This window comes from Solea senegalensis, linkage group LG1, assembly GCF_019176455.1.
Source record: "Solea senegalensis isolate Sse05_10M linkage group LG1, IFAPA_SoseM_1, whole genome shotgun sequence".
Lineage (NCBI taxonomy): Eukaryota > Metazoa > Chordata > Actinopteri > Pleuronectiformes > Soleidae > Solea > Solea senegalensis.
Window position 1 is genome coordinate 19,660,914 of NC_058021.1, and position 20,102 is coordinate 19,681,015.

Genomic DNA, 20,102 nt, shown 5'->3' on the forward strand with positions numbered 1-20,102 from the left:
GTAAGTGATCAAAGGTGTAAAGAGATGGAAAATGTTATTTTCCATGACAATTCCTCCCTTTTGATTATATACTAATCACAAAGCTGAAGAAAATAACATATGGAAAAATCACACTAACTAAAAAACTCAAGTCACTAAACATCATTAAAATAACCATGAATACAAAATTCAAAAACCAATGCAAAACAAGATCATTAATCAACACCACATTCTTTATCTGTATTTAACCCGCCCTCTACTACCTAGCCACAATGAGCAGCAACGGGGGAGCAATGGGGTTGGGTACCTTTGCTAAGGGGTTCCCCAGCCCTTTGAGGGGACTTAAATCGGCAACTCTCTCTATAAGCCAAGTTCCCTTTCCACTTGGCCATGGGCTGCCAAAAATATGAATCTCAGCCATAACAAAAATTTGGATCATAAATCACCCTGTTCTCTCAACAGTGGTTAGCTTTAGCAGATCAATTGTGCAAGTTCACGAATGGTAATAATTACTTTACTCACTCTTCAATCACTTCTTTGTTTACCACAGAAGTTAGCACGCTGACCAGCTAATCTTGGTTTGGCCAAGAAAGATTGTTCCCAGAAACTTTTTCATTCAAAAGTTTTGACAAAGATTTGTTTTTCGATTCCATGTTTAATGTATTTAATATTTAAACTAATATAGTGCCTTGCAGTGCAGGCATAAAATGTAGATTTGGAGCGACAGACCATTACACCATTCATTTTATGCATATTTAACGGTTATGGGAGAACAGAAAATCAGCCACAACAAAAACCCGGTTCTGAAGAAAACAAACACACCAGTGAACGTGTAACGATGGAGTGTGAGATGACGACAGGCCTGACACGTTAATGGCAGCCTTGTCTTCCGTGTCACGTTGCCCAAACCGCTGCAGGACACAGAATAACTGTCTCCTGCTCGGCTACAGAGATGCTCTTTGTTTGCACCGCACAGCTTTTCTGTTACATTTGGGAGGAGGTGTGTGAGAGAGCGCTGGGAGCCTCTATTTGAATACCCTACACTAGAATCAGTGTTGCAGATTCACACGGCGCATGGGCAAAATGAACTCGAAAAGGACAGAGTGAGTAGAATTGTCATGCAGAACAACGCCGTCGAGAAAATCCCACTCTTGCTTTAGGTCAGAGGAAAGGTTTGTCTGCCCCGCTGCCCCCTTTCATGATCACACGACCAGACTGTTGTGGATCAGTGCTCCCTGAAATAAAAGATGGTGGAAATGCTTCTCTGTGTTTTTTTGCATTCTCCAGAGAGAGTTGTTAGCCCAGTCAGGCAAATCACCTCAAAGAGCATTGAAACAATTTTTAAAGGAAAATGAAAATGGAGTGGTGCTTCAGAGTACATGACATAGTTGTAGCTAAGTGACCCGGAACTTTTAAGCATGTTACACAACTGGCTATTCCTGATGTGGCTGAGAGTTGATGGCAAGAATCACAAATCCATAATATATTCGGTGTGGATAGGATATCACGACAAATCACACAGTGTCATTTCACACTCACAGAGCAAAAATAGCTTCAGTGATATCATATAGTCACAAGAATCTAATAGCTGATCTACAAACAGAGCAGAGGGACGGAGGAAACGGGGAAATGAAACCAGAAAAACAGAGAAGGAAAATACTCTCCCACAGTCTAAAGAAGAGAATTCCCTCTGGCTTGTACTCTGCTTATTGTGAGGCGACTGTTACCCCGACGGATTTGGCCGTTCCTGGATACCATTGATTTCCTTGGTCTGTGGTCTGAATGTTGAAATGCAGTACGCTGCTTAAATTTATTGTTTTTTTTATCTCCTCCAGAGGTGAGAATCTCAGAAAGTCGCACAGCTGGAGTAACAGCCCCATTACTTACTCTCTCCTGTAAGATGCATTTGCAGTGTCGAGTCAACACAGAGCTATGAACAGAGTTCAATTCAAACAGTGACTAGCAATTCACTTCGGTCCTTCGGTCCTATACTCCAAATATGTTATGGGAAATGGTTTCTCAACTTTGTGGTTTTTTTTCTAAACCATTTATTACACTATTCTATTAAAGGACACCCTAGTCTTTCAAAATCGCTCTCTCTGGCTCATAAGAACTTTCTAAAATGGCAGACATGTTTACACTTTTTAGGACGCTAAATTACCAATGCTTTGCACATATTAAGTTTCCGTTGTTGCTAGTGGTGATGGGAAGTTCGACTCTTCTTACTGATTCGGATCTTTTACTCTCGGAAAGTAAATTGAACTAATCTTTTTTTGAGTCATTTCGTTCATTTTGTTCATTTTTACAGCGGTTGGCGCTGTATCCCTCTTGTGGGCGTTGTAAAAAAAGACCAACACAAACACTTATCATGGTTTGCATCAGCTGACAAAGTATAATAAACAATAACGCCACAAGCAATTCAAACCATATGAAACCCGAGGAAAGCAAATACACACCTGGATAAAGTGACTTGTGTCCTGTATCCTCTCTGCCATTGTTGTTTATCAGCACGACAGTGACCTGAGGACGGACGCTCGCTCAGTTGAGTGAATCCTGAACTAATCATTTCTGTTTCTTTTCCTGCTGAGCTTATGCAGCTGCCTGCCATCATGTGGCAAAGGAAGGTACTGCATGAAAATGAACGAACAAACCACTCGGTTGAGTCACTCCTGAACTAATCATTTCTGTTTCCTTTCCTGCTGACTGAACTTATGCAGCTGTCTGCCATGTGGCGAAGGAAGGTACTGCATGAAAATGAACAAATCACTCACTGAGATGACTCATTACTCCCGAGTCGTATAAAAGATTAGTTCATTTTGAACGAAACGTTCACGAACGACACATCACTAGTTGCTACTTTCCCACTACAGTGATCGTGTAAAGAGCTGACAAAACACCGATCACCGACTCCCAGCGCTGTACTTAAACGTGTATGTATATATACGTATATACTTCACGTCAAATATCCATGTCCATGTCAAACAAAAATACAGATAAAAGAAAACGTTTCACTCTATTCCAATAAAAGTACTTGGACTGGACTTTTTTTGGATGCAGCCAGACCATGAACGTACGTGAGAAACAGCACTTAACCTTTATTTTTTATTTTTTTATGGTAAAAAACTCCCTCCGCAAATAGACAGGTGTCTTTTGTAATATTCCACGGACCGCTGAACACTAAGTAGCTAATTAACGACGATGTCAATCACACGCTGAAGGTGAAGCCCATAAAGGAGCAGAGCAGTTCACTGTGTTTGGAAACTTTGAAAACCCCATTTACAGAGAGTTTAAACCAGGAAAAGGTTGACGGGAATATTACAGGAGCGGCAGATAGGTGGCGCTGTTTCCAGTGTCACTGGATACAAAGTTTGCCAATTAGGTGAGTAATAACATTTTGTTTCCTAAACTGAGAACAGGAAATAGGTTGGGAATCTGGTTGAGGACCTTTTCTGTGTGGAGTCTGTAAACTTCACGGACTTTGTTTTTGACTTACAAGTGCATCTTTGTGTTGTCTTTCAAAATGTTTGTTTTCCATTCAGGAAATCAGAACAATAAAACATCTACTGCTTACTAAAAATCCTCTCTGTGGGCCGTAATGTAAGAACGCAGATTAACAGTAAAAACTACTCCGTAGGCACACAGGAGAATCCTTCCGCATCGCCACTCTCTTCATTCCCTCTTTTCTCTGTGGCTCAAAACTGCAACACAACTGGTCAATTGTGATTATCCACTTAACCTAATCCCTATTTGCATGCGTTAAGAAGGAGGGAGGAAAGTGCAGTACTTGCAGAATTTGCTGAGGATCCGAATGAATCAATATTTTATGCTCAGGTGAGTTTTTAGGGCAGCATGCAGGACATTTGGGGATGTGACCTTTTTTTGGCTTCATTAGATCGACACAATGACAGAGAGGAGAGAGAGAGGAAAAAAGAGGAAAAAGACATGCTGTCAAAGCAAGGAGCTGTGGGGAAGTGCAGCCCATGACATACATGCCAGCTATCACTTATTTGTTTGGACTCATTGTGGACACAAATGAAGCTCCATGGCTGGCAGATTGGCTGGACTGGATGTGGTCTCTCGCCGTAATGAGCCTCCGGTCAGCTGCTGAGTTTCATTTCACTCCCTTCTAACTGCATTTCTTCACCTTGTTATGATTTCCACAGGTGCTGAAGCAGATGATGAGAAACGTTGATGAAGAGATTTAATTGTGTACTTAGGTGGTTTCCAACCCTTTGGTGAAACGCTCGAGGAATTTGTCGAAACATCCTTGCGAGAGAATCCGGGTCAATTAGCCACGTGCAGATCATTCCATTTTGACACGTCTGCCCATATGTCGCGAGCTCGACGCGTACTGTATCCACCAGCTGCGGCACATTAGTTTATCTGAATATAAAGTGTGAGGATGATGTTAATGTGGTCTCGACACAGTGTAAACACGGAAGCATTTACGCTGACGCCTTGTTGTTCAAGCAGCTGTTGCCAAGTAAAAAATACCAACTTTTCACCTTAACACTTGCTTTTTTTACATTACTACGTTGCTACTACAGTACCATTACTACTGTATACGTACGGTATATACAGCGGCTTAAAGAATGTGTCCTATATCCTTTTTTTTTTGTTTCACAAGTACTCAAAATGTTTAAAATTGGATTGAATTTGTGAAATTTGGAAAAAACATCCCAGATCAAAGTTCACGTGGCTTGTTTTAATGAACGAAAACAAAATAAAAAAAAATGTCTATTTTTGTGACTTCTAATTATTGCTACTTTGCATCACTACTAAAAATGCGGCTCATAATTTTGACTCAACAACAGCATTTTTTATAAAGTCTGAATAAGTGACCTATAAACACCCCCACCCCCAGGATGTCCATATAAGGAGTTGTGTGTTATTCAAACAGCAACTTACCAAGGGTGTACCACACGTCCGTGAGCACTAAGGGTAAATAAATGATAACTTTTGTATGCTTTCAAAAACTCCTCTCTACATCAAATGTTAATCATTTCCATTATATTCTAAAATTCAGTTTTATTAAACAATGTGTTTCGCCCGGCTCAAACCCAACTGGTTACTGAAGCAGGTGGCATTCATCTTTTTTGACTCACTGTCTGACCTTGTCCTCCACACCCTTTATAAATGATGTACTTACGGAGTAAATGATGTTGTTTTGACAGCTTGAACAGCTTTCTATTAGTGTGAGTGGTGTCATCATTTTAAGAGTCAGTTCTCCGCCGCAAACATATCATTTTTATTGTCTTTCGGTAACCAATAAATAAAGATAATGAAGTTGAAACTGGTCACAATTGTAAGTGACCTGGAATTTATTTATATTGTGATTGTGTGAATTTCTCTTTGTTAACTCTTTCTAAACCGGTTTCCCATTTCTGAGGAACTGGTTAAGTTTAGGGCTAAGATGTGAATTGTGGTGCGGTTCAGGTTATAGGTTATAGTTTGGCAGAAAGTGTTTAGGGATTAATACAAAGAAGAATAGCTGAGCTCGCCTATGTGTGAATTTGAAGAATTTGCAGTCGTTGCACTTTTCATTCCAATCTAAATAAAGGTTTTTGCCCACACTTCAGCTTCATCACATATTCTTTGAATTCGTTATACACTGTAGACACTGTGGAAGTTTTAGTCCACTGAAGAAATGATCCTCCTCCGTGTCTGTATATGCATTATGTAAATGAATGCTGTCGCAACATGGCAATACTTATATGCAAGAACAACTCTGAATAGTTTCAAATATGATTATATTTAATGAAAAAAACTAATTAATTAGCTTCTTTTTTATATTGTAATAGTGCACATCTTTATGCAAATATATGCAATATAATCAGCGCAGCAACTTTTGCAGCATTGGCTTCTTTTTTTTTCGCCGAAGCCCAAGACAGCCTAAAGATGTTGTCAGTGTGTTTGCCCACGAAGCAACTTTCCTCGGAATGAATGAAGCCCCGAGACACAACTGGCACAAAAAAGAGCAAGGCAGTTTGCACAATAAAAGCTATTTTAAAGTCGCAACTAATTACTGCCACTGCAGTTTTCATATAAATGAAAAATGACCTACGACGAGACAGATTCAGGAGGCTCACGGAGGAGAGCATACTTGCGCTGAGTACTTCCCATGGTTGCCGTTTAAAACAGTGTCACTTCTGCGCGTCGCTGATTACAAAAGATGCTTTTTTTTTTTGTAAGACGTCACCGAACTCACGCCCATGCTCGCGAGACTTTTACTTGGTAACGTGGGGTTTTAGCATGCAGGCAGTCGCCACTGGAAGACAGGGAACTGTGGTCGTGATGGGACGAACGCGGCCAATAACAACTGACTCTGGGAATAGAATGTGACAGCCATGCTGTGACTGATTGGTAATAAGGCCCAAGAAAACATACACGGCGCCATCGCACCAGCAGCAGCAGCAGCCGGGGCTGTTGAAACGAGGCAGCTCGGCTCTATGGATGCTCTCCATGTCAGACCTGCAGCCTCAGCACAAATCCAGATAATCAAACCAGGCAACCCTTTGCAGTCGTTAAGTGTCCAATGTTGGTGATTCCGTGTCCTCACACCTCTGCTGTCGGCTGACAGGAGAGACATCTGACGTGGCTTCTGCTGTTTGAAGATCCTCCACCTCGAGTTTGGATTGTCCTGTCAGCTCCAGCACGTCTGGCCATTCTCCTCTCGAGCTTCTCTCCTTAACGGAGAACTCAGTTTCCATCTCTCCTCTCTACGACGTGCTGCTGAATTTGCTGTATTTCCTTTATTTGCAGGTTTCCCCTTGATTTCTGAACGTCTATTTGAGAAACCTCCACAGTCAAGGCCCCAGTTGCCATTTTATTCAGTTTAACCAAAGACAAAGAGTTCCCAGTGGCTTCAAACTTATTCCATCTCACATCTTTCTTTCTTTTTTTAGGCCACTGCGCTCCTGGGAAAATTCCTAGGTTTAGAAATGGTTTTATATCCTTGTCCTGATCTATTACTCACTACAGTTTTATCCCAGAAGTCCACGGAGAGTCTCGTTTTTTATTCATTCATGGTTTGAAACGTGGAACCTTAATTTACGACAGGAAGACTCTACTCGTGTTATAACCGTGTCTCTTGTATAATTAAAGCAATAAAAGTGGATTTAGGTGAAACCTGATGGCGAATGCGCGACATGTTTTCGACCATGGGGGTTAAATTATTGACACATGCACATTCACTTGCCTCCCACAGCATCTAATGAAAACCTGAAGTATTTACTCATCTTAATATGAACATATGTCACAAGATTAAGTGTGATCATTTGATGAAATACCAGCAAGCCACTTTGTGAGGATGAGAAAGCCTGATCTCTCCATGTGACCGAATAACAATGCAGTGCGACAGAGGAGTATGGATGTTAACATTCACAACAAAGAAAAACCTCATGATTAGTATGGTTGTATAGGCGACCATACGCATTTTAAATCATTAATGGTTTGTTTTAGCGGTGTACATAAAAACAGCATCATTGTTTACTGTTCTTTTGCGTCCATAAACCTTTATTAAGTGATAAACAATCTCTCCATTAGTGCACATTAGCACAGGACTGCTCTCTCTCTCCATCCACATGTTGAGCTAAAGCTGCTGATTATATTTATATGACATTTACTGCTTATGAATCCTGAATGAGGGGCTGTGTGAATAAACTGCCTTTTAATACGAGTCAATATTGATGCATTACATGGCATGATTCCTCATAAACATTTAATAATGACAAGAGAGCAGCTCAGCAGACGCGGAGAGAGAGAGAGAGAGAGAGAGAGTGTGTGGCAGGGAGGTGGAGAGAGAGGGGACAGCAGGGGAGCAGAAACAGGTGCAAATCCCAGAAAACCCAGAAGTCATCAATCTTCCACTGAGGTGGAACAGGGCTGGCTGCCCCAGTTGCAGCCACACAGAAACTCTCTACATATTACTCTCATTCATTTCCATCTATCAGTAACTCCTTTTTTTTTCATGACGGCAATAGCAATTTGACAGGAAATATATAGAGAGGTTATTTTATTCAGGATTTGATTTGTTTTAAATTCATTTTGTTGCAGTCAGATTCAGATATACATACATTTCTATATATATATATATAAATTTTTGCACTCGAGCCATAGAAGTTCATTACATCTCAAGGGCAAACTATACTGCGTTTAGACCCTGAAGGAAAAAAAAAACTTGACATAGACTGAACGTATTGCCATTTTGTTACATTTAATTTGAGATGCATCATCTGAGGCAGACTCGCGTTCCGTGCTGCCCTTCGCAGCAAGTGACAGAAAAGCCAAGCCAGAAGGTCAGAGAAGTACTCCACTCACACGCACAGCCGCTCTCACTTCTAACCAGGTGAGTTAACAATCCACATCATGGCGGAGGAAAATCATCATATCATCAGGAGATAAAATATCCTCCTAACCACCCACACAAGTCAAAAGAGCCAATCCCAAAAATATTGAAGAGGCACCACTTCACTGTCTAACACTATAACTGTTGCACTGATGGATATACTGTTATTCATTATGCCCCTTTGCGTTACATGGGATACAAATTCCCAACTCATTCACCCAACCATCTGTAACCTATAGACCCACATCATTAACTCTTTAAAAAGGCACATGTCCGAGCAGTAGCTCCATATCAGATCCTTTGGGCCTCAATTGTTGCTGTATGAAAGTTGAGGCTCGTTGGTTCTGGCACAAATAGCCTTCGTGTGAGTTTGTTTACGGTGGTTGCGAGCCTGAGACTCACGCACTTTGGGCACCCGCCTTCTCCAGCAGCATCATTGGAGATGGAGACATGCTGGTTCTGGTTGGGGTGCTTGCAGCGAGCTGCTGGAAGGCTTGATTACAGTCAAGGTCCGCCTTAAAGGCCACATAAACCGGAAGCTCCAATTAGGTTTTTAAACCTCACCACTCCTCTCACCACCGTAGCGCCTCCTGGTGCGGGCACTAGTCCGGGCACATCCGGTTGCGTACATTCAACCACAGAAGAAGAATAACTACTCTCGTTGTAGCTGCTGAGATGCAGAGCATCCACCGTGCCAGAGGGGGAGCTGTGTATCTGAGAGCTGACATGATAATTACGTCACTTCCAGGTACCTGGCCAATCACAGGACAGTGGGAAAGCTCTCGTTGGCTGGCCAATCACAACACAGTCCACATTCTAGGGGTGTGATTTTGGTCTGAAACAGCGCGGAGCGTGACGAGAGCGTCAGTGAGGAGATATTTTGATCGGCTCGTTTGCAGCGATTAGGAGGTTTTTAACCATGAAAACAAGTTAATATATGTAAGTAGACCTCCATAACTAACATATATGTGCGAAATGAGCATTCAATGTCACCTTTAAACCACGCCTGCTCTCATCCACCAGCTGCAAGACAACTGCTGTTGGAGACTTGAAGGTTCCAAACCCTAGTAACGCAAGGGCCCGCTTAGTTTTATGGCGCCGGCCACACTCGCCAGTAGTAACGGTCACCTGTGCACTTTTTATAGGTTTCGGGTTTGGGTGCACTGATCCCACACACGACCTCCACGCTCCGCCTGAATGCAGTTTAGAGTCATACCCAGGACACAGGGTTCCTTTGTTTGTCATGTTCATATTATAAAATCTAATGTATCAAATGCTCAGAACAATTTATCTTCACAATGTGTACAAAAACAAATACAAAGAGTTAACCTGAACTCTCAGTCTAAGCTCACCCAAGCAAATTAGCAGAGCAGACCAGAAAAATGATGCCACAGCAAAAAAACAACAACAACAAACCCATGCACCCCACTGCGGAGCTCCGTTGAGAACGCGGTCATTAGTTAATTCAGTCAACCTGGCTAAAAGGGCCAATTATGAGAACGAATGGCTCTTTTAAACCCTGCTTCCGTTCCGTGTTGCTCAGTGCTGCTTATTTGATTTGCAACTTTAAACAAAATGGAATGGAAATCTGTTTAAAATCTTAGCAATAACCCCCCCCACACACACACACACACACACGACTGGATGCAATGGAATGGAATTCAGAAGTGACATGTCTGTTTTCAGTCGATGAATTTTAATAACCTTTCATCTGGTGCTGGGATGGGAGTAAAATATTAATATGTCCCTTACTTTCGGTCTGTGACCAAATACCTGCAGATGCAATAACTCTCCAGTCAGCTTCAGCTGATGCCATTTTTTCTTCACAGCTGAAGGATCAGTGTCAGTGTTTGATGTGGCCTGAGAGGATTTGAAGGATTTGAAGGTTTTTTCGTAGGAAGACAGTGATTTTAGGTTTGAGCCTCACCTGCATCAAACCAGTCCCCTGGCTGTATCACCTAAAAACTGAAGGTTGGGGATGACTTAGATTCTTTGGTCACTTTTGGGAGAAATCACGTTTGTCTTCGTATATAAACTTGAGGAAGAAACTTGTTGGAAAGCAAGTGTGGGCTGCTGAGAAAGTAGATTATTTTTGTGTGATCATTTACGGTTTGGCATTTCCCGTCACGTTAGGTTAGCTTTATACATCAGGACAGGACAACAACTTTGAAAGATAACATGACTTCGAGCCAACGAGGTTTCATGTTTGTTTTGTAACAGTTGGTTTCAGCAAAAGTCTTTAATGAAATGGGAATGTTTTGGCCTGTGTCTGTTCGTTTGACTTCCATGCAAATAAATCGACAGAAGACCAGAAGTTCTGGCTTGGCTATGAAACACCGGGAAAAAAAAAATCCAAAGCAAAGTCAGCAACCACAGGTAAAGCCAGAAGTTATCATGATCCGTGTTGGTGTCCCAAGTAACAGGTAAAGTCGTGTAGGCTAATTAAAACCAGACAACCTGTTCCCATGATGCTTCCACACATGGCTGCACAGAGGATTCCAAAACTAAACAGTTTGTCTTGTTTCATCACCCCGTGTCACAAATGATACTTCATCTCATGTCTCCAAACCCTTTAACGCAGTAAAGGTGTGCCGAAATGTACAGCAAGACATTCATCATGTCATCTTTATTCACTGGGTTGCTGAGTGTGAAAAGTGCGATGAATCACATTCACGCTGTTGCACGAGGCTGAGGAAAAACTGGGCACGTGGCTGAAGACACGATATGCATGAAAACCCATAACAGCTATGCAAGAACGCTGGAATAAGAAATGCCACAATCAGATGCATGAGCAGGAATCCTGCAGCAGAATCACTCACTGAGGACGAGTAAAATAAGTCAGGACCAAAGTGGTTGAATAAAAACACCCCACATTCACACCAATATCCAAATGAATATTAATAAGTTGCCACTTCTCACTGGACCAACTGTCGGGAGGCAATTCAAGTCAGAGTCAATCAACATATGCAGCATTCTCAGCTGAGCCTTCATTACGCTGATATAAAACATAGAATCCAGGCAAGACAGTCACTCTGGGATCAGGTTATGTGTAACGAATGTATTACATTAAGACGTACAATCACCAATCAGGAATTGAGGAAACATGTGATGCTGAAATACTGGGCTTCACTGATAACAATGCTGCAGCCAGTATGCTCACAAAATACATTTTCATTTGCAGGCAAACACAGACTGTGTTTATGTGTTTGGTTGGGTGTTTTAAACCTTTTTTTTTTTCCCAACCAGAAATCCCACAAAGAGGCAGCCCCCACTGCTCTTGAGATTAGGTTTGTTTGAAAGTGAATAAATGCCCCACGTGTTCCAGACGGGAGGAAGGAGGAGGGAATGCTAATGACAGCGAAACGCTGACAGAGCGTTTAAACTTCAGTGGAAGTCACTTCTGAAACTTTTATTTTGTAGGTGTTTCTTTGTCTTTCTTCTCACTTTAATGGTGCAACGCTGCCTCTCTCTGTGTTGACATTAAACAACGTGCAGCATGGGAATGTGGAGAAAATCATATGTGGTGCTGACAAGTTCAATCACGGGAACTAATTTGTGACCCGCCACGAGTAAACCAGCAACAAGTCGGCCCAGTACAAACCGAGTCAACCATTTTATGTATTGTATTTTATGTACTGTGGGTCTTAAAACCATACACTTCGTATTTGAATCAGGATTGTTTGATCGCTGTGAACCGATTCCTTGTTAGGGTGTGGTGATATGACAATCCAGTGCTTTTGTTGTTTTGGAGGCGCTTCACTGCTACTGCTGCTTCGAGAAGCTGCGTGTGTTTTCACCGTTGAATAAAGATGGACCAGAAAAAAACGTATTGCCGAAGAACTTGATCGTGGCTGTTACTTCTTAACGAAGACAGAGGCTTCTGGTCATGCCGACGGCGATCTCAATTCTGCTACACTAGCGGGCTTTATCGCTAAAACGTTACCATTTAAGCTAGCGGACTTCACCGTCGCAAATGGCCACATCTTCTACAAATATTTTCAATAGTTCCTGTATTTTCCATGGCTGGGCACATTTTGACATTTATTAACCACAGCACTGTCAGTGATAAAGGATTACACTGTAGGGTAATTGGTTTATCTGGCTGCTCCAGGTGCTGATGGCCTCAAGTAGGGTCAGTCTACATGTGGTGGCTTAAGTGCCTTATAGCCCGAGCCAAAGCAAGATAACACTGTGGATTGATTGGATCTGTTCTAAATTGGCATTAAAATGGTATTTAAGTGTCCGGTCGTGGCATCACCTGTAGTTGTTTCTGTAGCAGATTAACCCAACTAATGGATTTTTTTCTTTGTTTCCTGACAAGGTTTTTTCATTTACTTAGATCATGAGTGAGGGATTATGTTCTCTGAAATAAACAGTATACTGTAAAACTAACATTTAAATGAGAAAAGCAAAAGCTTGCCATCACCTTCTACTTAACCTAACTCTTACAAAGCAAAGTGAAATATTGCTCATCCATGCGCAGTATCTCTTGCAGTAATATCACGCCTATCATGTTACAAAACGTGAGCCTGTATCAGCTGCATTAGAGAGACAGCTGATGGATTGCGGCTCTGGTTTGGATATTTGATTATCTGGAGGTGCCAGGTTGTCAAGATTGGCTCTAATTTCAGGTCAAGTGAGTGCAGTTTGTCAGCAAATAAGTCAAAAAGAAACTTTACCAGAATATCTCCTTTATTTCAGAGACGCTTAAATCTCTATAGTCATACTCACTCTTATATAGTCACTATCTGTGTTATTGTTATTATTGTTGTCAGTTTCTTACAATAAATCTATATCTAATCTGTCTCTCTGTCTTCAGTTTTCCCAGCCACCGCTTGACAAGTTTGCTGCAGAGTTGACAGTGTTGATGTGCAGTTGTTGAGAAAAATGAAGAACAGACATAAGGACATAAATATTTGGATATGTTGACAGGATTTCATCAGTATTGTTTTATTCTTGGTGTTTTCTGTTTCACAAAACAAACGTGAACGGCATGAAGATTATTTGATTTCGATTTGGTTAAATGGGTTAGGTTGGATCACGCTGAATTTTATGTTGGGATGAAACCTGTTTCCAAAATCAAAATGGAGCAATCTAACAACTAAAAAAACAGCATTGCAAAAGTACTATTTGCATGTTTTTCTTCCTTGAAGTTTGTTCACATTAATTATATGTTTTAAATTTGCATCCAGTCAATGCAACGTTCACATCGGTGACGGAATTTCAATAAGTCAATTTTGCAGCTTGGACCACAATCCATTTCTTTTTTTGCTTCAGACGGGTTCACGTGTAACCAGAACGTGTGCTGCAGGTGACTTGACGTTAAAATATTCAAAATTAGCAAATGTTGCACACCTTGGACAATTTAGAAACAAGCAAGGTTGTTACAGACTTTGAAGATGCCGTCACAGGACGACAAGTTCGGGTAAAGTAGTGGCTCCATAAACTGTCTTCTGTAGAATCTGCCTGTACACTTGCAAACTTATGTACACTTTGGTTTGTCTGTAGGAACCCTCTCTCCTCACTACCACAATAATCAAATGTGGTTTTGAGCCTTACAGTGGTTTGAGAAATAGCGATTTGTCTCGACGCGTGTGTTGCCCCGTGTGCTGCCGTTTTAGATCTTCAGTTGAAATTGCAAAACACCAACACAAAATATGAACTCATTAGTATCCGAAAATAGACCTAGAATGTCTGTAGAATTTTCCTTTAACCTCATCATGCCAGATGTGAATGGTGAAGATGCACAGAAAATCCACCTTGTATCATGTATGCATGTATGCATCAAGTTTCCGTGTGGTATGAGGTCTATACTGGTCAAATCCATAACAGACTGTATGTTTCAGTATACACATGTATACTGTAGTAAGCGGATGTTGTTAAGCCAAAGGAACAAAAACACATTCATGAAAAAAACATAGGTAAAATGCCTATGAGAGAGTAAGTGGAGTTGCTCTGGGGCTTTGAGACAGTGTACTTTGAGAGGATGTTAGCCATCTCTCTTTGCCAGGCTTTGCTATTTCCCCAAAGACATCCCAGTTGTTCTCTGTAGCCACAGCGAAAGCTTCAGTCAAGCAGCAGAGCTTGAGGAGAAAATACTGGGTTTGTGACTTCACTGCTTCCTCAGACAGAGGACCTGCTCATGGGAGGCTGACACTGCATCTAGTGAAGTTAAAAAACAGCAATAAAGTAGACTCTACTTTGTTATTATTAGTGGCACTTAACTGCAAAAATAATCCTGTTTTGGGCAAGTACTGCTGAATTAGCTGCATCGCTGCGGCTTGTCCTCTGCACCAAATAGCCATGACCAGAATCTTTACACTGAGAGGTCAATAACCGGTGTACAATAAACAGTTAATAACCATGACATTGTGGGTGAGCAGCATCTTATTTTTCATCTCACAATTTGAAATAACACATTTATTTCCGGTTCAGGTCTGTTCTCAGGTCCCTTGCGTCCCTCGTGAATACACGGTTGCCCTTTTTCTGCTCTTTGCTCTTTAGATGAAATCAATCCAGTGCTCATGTGGCCTGTGTGGGCTGTGGGCGTAGCTGTAGCGTTGCTGAATCTCAGCACGGAGCGTTCTCAGAAAGAATGAGGAGAGAAGATGCAAACAGGTGGTTAAATGGACACAAATTACATTACATTACATGTCATTTAGCAGACGCTTTTATCCAAAGCGATTTACAATGGAATCAAGTACAATTAGCCAGGGGTGGAATCGAACTTGCGACCATGATGTCTTTGGTACACAAGGCAGGGTCTTAACCACTGAGCCACTCCACCCCCAAATGAGACCTTTATTGTATAAGCAGAGGCTCCAAAGACATTCTTCTTGTCTCGCCCCCAGATCTACACCAATCACGAAGAAGTGGAATTTAAAGCAATAATGTTCCTCTAAATTCTAATTTCATCCATTTGTTTTAGTGGTATTACTTGACTGTCCCGCACAGCATTGTCCATCCTGCTTGTGATGAGCTGAGCCAACACAGTAAATCCCAACAATCCCAATCTACTTAAGTCCTATTGGCTTTGCAACAAACCAGACCTTCTCCAGGTTACAGCTTCTCCTGACCTCTAATCCTCATTTTTTTTTTAATCCTATCTCTCACCTTACAAGACAAGCTAATGAACATGTCTGCTTTTAAAAGCCAGAGTACGATATCATAAATACTTTAAGTGACGTTATGCAGCGATGTTACCTTGGAAAACAGCTTTAAATTCACTTTGATGCTCCATTGACTTGGAACTGGGGAAGATGGTGCATCTTTCATCCCCGTCATGCATTATTTAACTTTGGAGAGTGTTTATAATCTTTTGCCCCACAAAAAAAGGGGTTTTAAGTCAGTGATATAGGCAAAAAAAAACCTGAATCAGGCCCAGTAGTTAAGAAGAATAGCGATTTAAAAAGTCACAAAAATGACAGGATTTGGTGAGTGTTCGTTTCAGTGATAACACTTCCTGGTTTAGGATCGCAGAGGTCATTAGGTATTCAAACAGTACAGGCCATGTTCCAGTTCAGAGAGTAGGACAACGTGGATGGAAAGCCGGGGTGAAGTGATCTCTTATGCAGTCCACCACATGCCCCACAACCAATTACATCCACTACATTACAGACAACTGCCACATTTGCAACCTTAGATGAATCCCAACTCAAGGGCCTGTACTTACTTATTTCTGTGTGGGGAATGATATCAAATGTCAATTGATCTCCATGGCAACTGATAAAACTTCATTTATTGACATAGGAGTCAGTAATATTGTAGCCAGAGCTTTTAAAAAGCCAGTTAATGGACCGGCCACACAATGGATTTAGGTTTTTGATATGCTACAATGCACCTGCTGCTGACAAACTGACGTGGGGTTAAAGGTTAAACTTCTTCCCACCTACAGACCCAAGCTCACAATGCTGCATAACATCGTATCAAATTAATTTCACGAAGATTCGTTCCACACATTTAAATTGACACTCTAAAAAGTCTCCCACAGCTTTCACAGACAACCAGCGGAATCTCACATTATTGTGATTATAAAATGATCCCTGGTGAAGTTGTCTGTATCTCTGCATATTGTGTCACTAATGTGTCCCTCTCATCAAAGCTTTACCCCCACAATATTAACACTTGGTGTTTGTAGTGAAATTTGGAATTTTGGCTGCTGTTCGCGACTCTTCTGAGACTCTGATCATCTGCCATTGGTACGGCTGCCAATAATTCCATATGCTCCCATGTATTTATTATCATATTCATATTTATAACTGTGTATTACTGTGAGGAAGACAGTGTCTTTTTATTGACGGCTGTCACCGTGTGAAAACTTTTCACATTTCACACCCCAGCTTTAAACCACGGCCACATTCCAGATAATAAACCAGGCAGTTTGTAGTACAGGATATACTCTCTCCTTGATCATAGTAAAAAAACAAAAATATTCCCAAAGGGATGAGGCACAGTGACAGTAAATAAAAGCTGAGGCATGGGATTTCCCTCGAGGGGAATAAGACCAAGAAAGTGAGTCTATTAAGTAGACGTATCTGACTTCAGCAAGACATTCCTTTCAGAGAGTGCAGGGGAGCATCAAAAGACTTATTCAGCAGTGAGGTACCCCACCGCTCTCCTCTGCATAGAACTAATAATGACATGTTTTCATTCCGCTCGCTTTGTAAAATAAATACGTGTTGTTGGGGGTTTTTTTCGCCTCATGTGTCACAGACAAATGCAAAGTGACATAAGTGGAGCACAGACATGGACATGCCTTTTCTTTATAGTGTGACATTTGAAGTTCTGAGGGAAATTTATAGTTTTTTTTTTTTTTATAATACATGCACATATTTGATGTAGTGCACTCTTTTTTTTCTAAGTGGCTGTCAGCAGTTGCCTGTAGGATCACTGCTCATTGATTTTGAGTCACAGCTTTTATCAGCCTCATTTTCCACAGACAGCCACTGTTTGCCATCTGCCCACTGTAAACACTCAGGCAGACAAGGATTTGCAACAAGACGCGGCCTAAGGGACTTTCGGCTTCACCTGGCCGCGCAGAGTTGCTTCACATTTTCTGCTCGCACATACAAGATAAGGGTCCGTTCGTGCTATAATGTCTGCCATGATCGTCTCCTGTGTTGTCGACGTGTTCAGACTAAAGCACCGTCCGCGTGTCTGTGTGCACTGTTCTGGATATGTTTCCATCATGGTACGGTTAGGTTCGGTCCATACTGCGACTGAGTCGATCAACACTGGCTCTTGGAAACTCAGCTGGTCCATGTTCTGGAAAGATTCTAGCTGGGAAACTTCTGGGTTGCACTTTATTTTGGACGAGCAGCAGAATGATCCTTTAACGTTCCCACTGGCATTATCCTTGACTAGGGCTGCAGATTTTTTTTTGCTCCTTTATCGCAGCTGGAGAGCAGTTACATTTTTACAAAAACGCCTGCATATGGAAGAGACAAGATATTACTATTAATATGATATTACATCCGCCATGGAGGTTATGTTTTCTGTGACCTTTTTCCCAAAAATTGGGAATTCTGAATTGATTTTCCTTGAAACAAGTAAGGTTGTATCTCTTTTGTTTTAGCATCATGGTATAGGGTAGTTAGATAAATTGCAAGTGAAATACAGTCATGATAAGAATAATGAGCATAACACTACTTCAAACTGTGTTTGGAGCCTTATCAGGTAAATAATGCTCAATGTAGTTATTTAAAAGACCATAAAGCAAAGCTAAAACAACAATAAATTACAAAGTAGGCAATTGTGTAGCTCCTTGTCAGCTGGGCTGTGTGTCAGTCGTAGACGTGTAAAGTTAAAAGCCACCAACTTTTGCTTTGTTCCCCGTATTCTCAAAGTAGTTGACACCCATTTTCTCCAAACTCCTCTCCTCTCCATTATTGCCCTTCACCGAGTCACATCGAATAACTCGGTGTGCAAAACAGTGCACATTAAAAATCACTCTCTGTAACAATCCCAATCTTACGCACTTGTTTGGTGCACCATCCTACAACAGTGTGATGAGTTGTGATGATGATGGTGATCTGCCGTCATGTTTTCCTGTCGCTCAGACTCATGATAATGCGGCATTAGAAATTAAATAAAAACATCTAAATGTCACATTATTGCTCGGGGGAGTTTCATAATATACATATATTGCCTTGTCTTGTACGTGCGTACATATAGGAGCATACATTGATGCTTCTGTGTTGATGTATTGATTGTAACATGGTGATATAATGGATGAGAGTTCCCCATGAATGTATCGGTGCAAGTTAGTCACAAAATGAGATCTTTGGTTTTTACAGTTATGATCACTGATGAGTAGAAATGTCTGTGGTGTACTGTTTGTGTGAGTGTTTTTCGGGCTGAAAACAACTGTATGAGTGCGACGCTACATTCTACAGCAACATCGCTACATGGTTGTCAAGTCTCATATCACAATGTAAGCCACCACAGCTTAATCAGGCACTTCAGGAATGTGCAACCCGTCCTGAATGCAGCTTCTCTTCAGAAAGCTGTCACTTCTTTAACTGATTTGAGAGAGCTTAGAGGACTCAACCACACACACACACACACTGCCCTAACCCCTCACCCACAAGCTTATTGTTCCCCATCTCTTGTAAAACAGTTGAGAAATTAAAATGACCACACCTGAAACTCACCGACCACAAAGTGTCACAAAGTCACAGAGAGGACTGTGACGTGCAGTCACTGTCCTTCTGTACAGTGTTCTCATCAGTAAGCAGGAGTAAAGCCGAGCACTTACCTCACACACAAGCCTCTCTCAGTGTCTGTCTCCCCCCTGAGCTGCTGCTGCTGCTGAGTGGAGTAAGTCCAAATATCGCAGAACTCTGTTGTGATTCCTCTCTGTCAGTTCACCCTGTTGAACTAAAAGCATGCTCTATGTGGCTTTCCCCTCTTCCCCTCTCCTCTATGTATATCCTCTATCTCGCTCCCTCGCTTTCCCTCTAAGTCCCTCCCTCCCTCCCTCTGCCTCTTTCTCTTTCGTACATCTCTTGGCCCCCTCCCTCTCTCTCTCTGTATGTGTGCCTCACTCACTCACTCCCTTCCTTTATTTTTTTTTTATCCAGTCCTTGTCATTCCCTCGTTTGGCTTTTCTCCTCATGCGGTGCTGACACAGTGGTTGAGGTGCGGCTTTGTGTCTGCATTCACAACTAATTCTATTGAAAATGTTATTGAGAAAAAAAATGAAGGAAAGTCCCTTTAATATTCCCCATATAATATTACATGCAACCACAATACACAGTGAACATCCCCCAGACGTTTCAGCCATGGACAAGTCCAAAAGAGCACTTTAATAACAGTATGTACATGATATCACCTGGTAGTTTGGAAGTCACTTCATCCATCATTCTGTCTTCAGTCCGCATTGTTTTTGTTGCCTCGACCTAAACACAAATAGGTATTTGGATTCAAATCAGGTTTCCTCACGCGACACACCTGTACGTCTGCCAATGACCACAGCTGCCTGCCGATGCTTGATCCCTTCATTCGTTTTGCCGCAGGTGTTTTCACGAAACGAACACCTGTGCTTTTCCTGCTGAAACATCCCAAAATATCAGGTTAGAAAAAAAAGACAAAAACACTCATCAATCGAGCCTTGTCTCGTTAAACTAATCCAACCGCGATTTTGAGCCGATTTTTGACTGGTGTGACTAATTTCGCCGTAATCGTGCATCATGTAGTGGACACGAGGTAATGAGCACCAGTTATCCTCTCACGACCAGGTCCCGATCTGCAATCCCATGGTCGGGTGAAAATCAAA

At 41.6% G+C, this 20,102-nt stretch overlaps 1 protein-coding gene across 1 annotated transcript in view; it reads right to left on the reverse strand.

Annotated features, from left to right (window-relative positions):
- Nucleotides 1-19,245, reverse strand: part of LOC122777793 (cadherin-12-like) — a 65,963-nt gene extending 46,718 nt beyond the window's left edge. The window contains exon 1 of the mRNA XM_044039272.1: nucleotides 19,083-19,245. The gene's annotated coding sequence lies outside the window, so the exon portion shown is untranslated. The remainder of the gene's footprint in view (nucleotides 1-19,082) is intronic.
- Nucleotides 19,246-20,102: the final 857 nt, after the last annotated feature.